Source organism: Rhinolophus ferrumequinum (genome assembly GCF_004115265.2).
Source record: "Rhinolophus ferrumequinum isolate MPI-CBG mRhiFer1 chromosome 5 unlocalized genomic scaffold, mRhiFer1_v1.p scaffold_110_arrow_ctg1, whole genome shotgun sequence".
NCBI classification, from domain to species: Eukaryota; Metazoa; Chordata; class Mammalia; order Chiroptera; family Rhinolophidae; genus Rhinolophus; species Rhinolophus ferrumequinum.
In genome coordinates, this window is record NW_022680355.1 from 5,229,279 (window position 1) to 5,235,859 (window position 6,581).

General features: G+C 37.0%; 1 non-coding gene across 1 annotated transcript; it reads right to left on the reverse strand.

Annotated features, from left to right (window-relative positions):
• Positions 1–6,028: 6,028 nt before the first annotated feature.
• On the reverse strand, positions 6,029–6,133 carry LOC117019249 (U6 spliceosomal RNA). Its single transcript, XR_004422449.1, has one exon. It is a non-coding gene; the product is annotated as a U6 spliceosomal RNA (small nuclear RNA).
• Between the last annotated feature and the right edge of the window lie 448 nt (positions 6,134–6,581).

Here is a 6,581-nt window from a genome sequence, read left to right on the forward strand (position 1 = left end):
TACTGATTTGTGTTCTATTATGTTGGAGTGAAGTACTATTATGTATAAAACATGGATCCAATTTAATGAAATTAAAAGTTGTCTCTTTGGGAAAAAAAACAACCTTAAAATTAAAAGCAAAGTTGACTGCCTTTCCATATTTTTATTTGATCCTTAGAAAGTGTTAATTAATTGCTGAATGTTCAGTAATGGAGTCTGGAGAATCAGTGACAAACACTAAAATAATTATGTTAGGAAATAAGTTAATTGTTAAAGCAGATCTCTTTCTTAAAAGTGAGAAAATGAACAAGATGTTTATTGATTTTCTTATAACACAGAGATGCCAAAATGGTGCCGAACCCTGACCACCCCCATTATCTTTACTTAATGAAACAAGAAAACTTTCCAGAAAGAGGGGAATTCACAGAAGTTATGTCTGAAAATGAAGCAAAAATCAGTATTGAGTGTCTGCTTCTTTCACTTATCTCACACTGTAAAGGCCTTTAAATATTAAATACTCCAGGGAGCACACAGGATAGCCAGTAAGACTAAGAAAAATCAACAACCAAGGGAAAACTGTGAATAATTTTGTTTCTTTAATGTACTTTTTTCTTTCTTTAATATGTTTCCTTTCCTCCTCCCCAAATTGTTTCTTCCTCCTCTGTCCTGGATCGGGACTTTTTTCCTCAACAACTCAAAACTCTTTTCTCCAATCTCTATGTCCCCGCTCATGATTCTTTTCATTTGTAGTCAGTCTATTGATTCTCCACTGTAAGATACAAGGACAATTTGAGAATGTGCTGAGCTCAGTGCCGACATTATTAAGAAGGTAAAACATGAGCTCTGAAAAGCAAATCATGGGCATGAAAACTGTTGGTCTTTTAAAAAGCAGTGGGCATAGAGAGGAAAGATTGCATTCTGTGCTAGGGTTTTTCTCCTAAAGGCAATAGGTGAGGTCTTCAGTAATGGATAGGATAAGAAGTGAAGATGCAATAAGGCGTTAGCTGTATATTTTGGATAGATTTAATGTCATGAGCAAAGAAATGCTAGCAGAAAAAATACAGATTTTGGCACAAAGAACAAGTCATTAAGTTTCAGGACAGCACAGAGGGTAACTTTGGATGACAGTGTAAGGTGTCCGAAGTCTAGTGAAGGTTTCTGAGAAGAACATGACATCTCCAAGAAATTATTCTGGCCACAGCGTGGAGAAGAAGGATCGTAAGCAGAACTGTAATTTTATAATAACTGTGCATAATCCAGGCCCAAGATTTTAAATGACTGAAATGTAAAATTTCTAAAGTGGGGAGCAATGTTTGCGATAGAATGAAAAGAAGAAATAAAAAACATTAGATCAGAAACAAAAACTTCTCAAACTAGGGGGCCTTGGAGAACGGTACTGGCGTTGATGAAAACAGTGATGTCAGAAGGAGAAACTGAGGACTGGAAAAGGGACAGGATAAGTGCAGTGTGATTTGTACTCATGTTGAGATGTCAACAGAATAACCAGGTGGAACTGTAGCTCTTGGGAGAGTTACCGTACAGAGAGGATATGAGCCTACGTCTTCCTGTGTGGTGAACACGAACTTCACAGTTAGCGTTAGTATGGTTTCCTCCGTTGTGAAAATCACAGTGAAGGTGACCGTGAGGCAAGAAACAGGTAGGGGCATAGATCTCCCTCTTCAAAAATCATTAAGTACAGAGTCAACATCAAACGAAGAAGTTCTTGACTTAATACTACAGTTAGAAGGATTTATGAATACTGTCTAACTTACAACATCTGTATTCCCCACATTAGAAAACAGTAGCCATACGGGGGTATCCTTAAATGAACGCCAGCTCTAAATAGGCACTGATTAATTATTTATTAAGTGAATCCATGTCCATGATTTTTTTTGATGTCTAATTGTTGATCTAGGGGGAGAAACAGGAATTTCATGGCCCCCTATTTTCATTATTTTTTTGATTGTGGTAAAGTGTACACAATATAAAAGTTACCATTTTCACCCTTTTAAAATGTACAGTTCAGTGGCATTCATTACACCCACAATAGTGTGAAAAACATGTTCATCACCCCAACCAGAAGCTCTGCACCTACCTAATCCCCGTTCTCTCCTCCTCCCAGCCCCTGGGAATCGCTAATCTACTTTCCGTGTCTATAGCCTATTCTGGATATTTCATCTCAATGGAATCATCTAATCACATAATGGGGTAATTTCTTTTTTATTTGATTGTGGTAAGAACACTTAGCATGAGATCTACCCTCTTAGCACATTTTCAGTGTGTAGTAGATTTATTGTTGCCCTGTAGGAACAGTGTTGCATAGCAGATCTCTAGAGTTTAGTTATCTGAACTCAGACCTTATTCCTGTTGATTAATAACTCCCCATTTCTCCTTCCATCCTAGTCTTTGATTTTCTGAATTTGACTATTTTATCTGCCTCATATAAGTGGAATCATGTAAAACTCGTCTGTGTGTCTCTCACAGCCCCCTGGTTGCTAAAGAAAGGTAATGTGGAAAAAGTGGAGGGGAGAATATTTTAGTTCCACTTAAGCTGAGGACGCTTATCGAAGCACTTAACATCTCCAATAGAAAATAACATTATAATTCTAGTCGCTTTAGAGTTTGCAGTATGCCTCCATGTTATTTCAGTTTTACAACCTCCCAGTGAGGTAAAGCAAGAATTATTATATCACAGATACAGTGATGCTCAGAGGTGCTTGCTGCAGAACAGTAATTAATAAGTGACACTTAGGTCTCTGGTCTTTTGATTGAAACTAGAGGCATAAACAAACAAATAATCACCAACAGTTATTTAGAGGTATCAACGACTGGGCTGAAAACATGTGAACTTTAACATTTCTGTCTTCAAGCAAGATACAATTTTCATATGAAACTATAAAATATTGCTAAGTAAAAAAGTAGATTAATTCTGATGAGTAGTTCACTCATCAGATAGGGCCTTAATACTCATGTTATTGACTTGGGAGTATCATCAGACATTATCTATTCCTGAAGATGCTTACACTGTAGTTGAGGGAATGAGCCAGAATTCACCAACATTTCAAAAATATAGATGCCTTCCCAAATCTTAGTTTTAAAAAGTCCTCTATTCAAATAATGAAAAAAAAAAGATTAAAAGATTGTCACAAAGCAAAAATTCATAAAATAATGAATACCTTTTGAAATATTACATTGCTTTTAAGTATTTGAGGAGAAACTGGGACTTGCATATATTTTCTCACAAAACGGGAAGATAGTCTGGGGAGGGTCTTAAACCACCAAGAGGACATGACTGGCCATGTACCCATATAGTTGATTTTCTTCAAGATTTACTTTGTAATGAATCTTTAAAATATAGTTGTCTTTAGTACTTACACTTGGTAATTTCCATAAAATGTTCATTGTAATAGAAAAAAGTAAAATTGGGTGGAATAGTACCTTACATTCACCGGTCTTTGTTAACCTCATCTGTGGGAAGCCGGATGGTTGAGATCAGAAAACTGAAATTGCATGTCAGCTGTTTGGTGTGTTCTAGCCCTACACTCTGACTTAAAAAAGTGTGGAATGGTGGAACATCAGTGTATTTCTTCTAAAGCTTAAGAGTACTTGATATAGAGAAAAGAAATGGTAAAGTATAAATCAGGAAGATTAAAACTTTTGCTTACAAATAACTGATTTTCCCACTTTGCTCAATTTCTAAAGACAGTTCTCTGTGTGCTGTCCAGGAAATCACATGGAAAACTCGCAGCCGGGGGTCCCGTGATAACTGTCAAGACTTCACATAACATTCTGAAGGTTGTATTTCAGGCAGAGGTTTATAATGCAGCTTTAAAATGATAGTCAATAAGAAAATAATTTTTGAGAAAGGCTAATTTGCTTTGTAGTCAGTTCTACCCGAATATATGCTTACCTGTGCACAGGTCTATCTTACCTGTGTATGTGTAAAATGATACAGTGTTTAAAAAGATCTCTTAATTTCCCACTGGTTTATTGTATGACCCTTAGATTACCATATTGTTTTTTGTTTGTTTTTCATGGCACCCACAGTTAACAATTATATGCATTTTAATTAATCTTCAGAACATCAGTAAAACAATATCCTGTAATTGGGACAGAAGTATAGGAGTGGTAAGGGTGGGGATGGTACATAAGGAAAGCAAAGCTAATTAATAATTTCCAGTCTTACTGCTTCTCATCTAGTGTTTTCTTCTATGGCATTTAACCTGGGGACTTGTGTGAAGTAGATTTTGGCAGGCTAGAGAACTTGAAAGGAAGCTTCAACAAAGGGGAAACTGGCAAGTTTACAGATGAAATGCCCTCAGTACCTAGGACAGAACCTGGCACACAGTAGGATCTCATTCATTCACTCAACAGCCATTTATTGAGTGTGTACTATGTGCCAGGCACTGTTTAAGGAAATGCAAATATATCATTGAACAAAACATGTAACATTCATTGTCTTTTGGAATTTATATTTCAGTAGGGGAGGAGAAAATAAGCATAATAAATAAAGCATTTAGAATACTAAAAGGTGATGTGCCATGAAATAATAACATCACTGGGTTAAAAGGATTGGGAGCATAGAAATGGTGGGCTAGTTGAGATTTTTTAATAAAGTGGCCAGGGTAGGCCTCAGTGAAATGATACATGAGCGAAGACTTGAAGAAGTGGGGATGTGAGCCGCATGCAGCATGCATATCTGGGAGGAGAGTTCCAGGCAGAGGGTAGCTCCAGTGAAAGGCTCCTGAGGTGGGAACAGGACTAGTGCTTAGGAGGAACAGTGCGGGGACAATAAAACAGGCGCAGAATAGAAGTGTAGGTTTGTTTAAATAGGTCACATTAAGGGGAGCACATGGTGTAAGGCTGTCGAGGCCACCCAAGAGTTTGAGCTTTACTCTGAGTGAAATACTCTGAGTGAGACAAAACGGTGTAGGGTTTTAAACAGAGGAGAAACACAATCTGATTTATGTTTTAAACAGATCACTCTGGCTGCTGTGCTGGGAATAGATGGGGACGAGGGGAGAAGCAGGGAGGCCTTTGCACTGTTAGAATTATCCAGGCAAGAGATAATGGTGGCTGAGATCAGGCTGTGAAAGCGGTGAGAAGTTCACTTATCCACCTATTCATTTTACAAATCACAATTGAGGGTGTTTTCTGTTGGTCACTGTTCTAAGCACTTTAAGTCTTCACATGTCCTTGTTTGCTTACATAATGTGGTAGGCTGAACCACCTCCACCCAAACACGTCCACATGTTAATCCTGAGAATGTGTTGCTTTACATGGGAGAAGGGAGTTGGCAGATGTGATTAATTTAAGCATCTGGAGATGGGGAAATTCCACTGGGTTATTTCAGTAGGCACAGTGTAATCACAAAGGTCTTTATAAGCGGGAGAGGGTCGGAGTCAGTGGTAGGAGACGTGAGGACAGAGGCTAAAGGCTGGGGTGATGTGAGGAGGAAATGGCCAGGAGCCAATGAAAGCAGTCGACTCCAAAAGCTGAGAAAGGATTCTCCTCAGAAGAAATGCAGTCCTCCCAACGCCTTCATTGTCCCCAGTGAGACCCATTTCAGATCCCTGGCCTCCAGACCCGTTAAGCCACTAAGTTTGTGATAATTTCTTACAGCAGCAAGAGGAAACTAACACAGAAAGTAAGATTTCCAAATAAATGCATAACAATCATATGACTCTACTATAATTTACTTAACCATTCTTGTATTGTTCAAATTTTAAATTGTTTCCAATTTTCTCTTGCTATATAAAATGCTGAAGAGAATATTCTTATGAATAAATCTTGGCATGCATTTCTGATCATTTTCTTAGGTATGGAAATGGAATAACTGCTATAATGATTGAATTTTATATTTTAAAATACAGAGACAGCAGAGAGAATCACACAAAAAAACCACTATATTCATACACCAAGATTAATTTTTATTAACACTAGTTTTTATATAACAAAATAAATAAAACATAAGTGGTAGAGGTTAAGCACCCTTTAATCTCCTTTGCCATTCGCTTGGCCACCCCCATCTCTTCCAAGACAAAGACCGATAAATATGAAATGACTCACAAACGTGTGTGCCATCCTTGCACACTAGTTGTGTTAATCTTTTCTGTGCTGTTTCAGTTTTAGTATAGTACATATTGACAAAACAAGCACTTTCTTTTAAGCTAAAAAAACAAACAAACAAAAAACTCGAAGAAACATAGCCAAGGTCATAAAGCATAACTTGTGTTTATGACAATAACATGTTTAGACTCAAGAATAGGACTCTTCACAGAAAGTGAAAGGCAAATGTAAGCATTAAGAGAAATAAGAATAAGAAAGAAAAAGGCTAAAATGAATAATAAAGTGTCATGGCTATTTTTTCTAGATATGCATTTGATCTTCTCTATTTTATCTCACTTTCAAAGTATTAAAATAGAAATTAAACATATGAAATCTTCAAATCATGCACTTGCAATCCATTACTAATTTTGTCACAGTTCCCAAATTAGTCAGATTGGCCTGTGTTCTGAACTGAGAAGAAAAGGATATTGTTTCCTTTACTGTAATTTTACTGTTTTATTAGGGTGTCACAGTGGCTACTTACAATCTAGTTT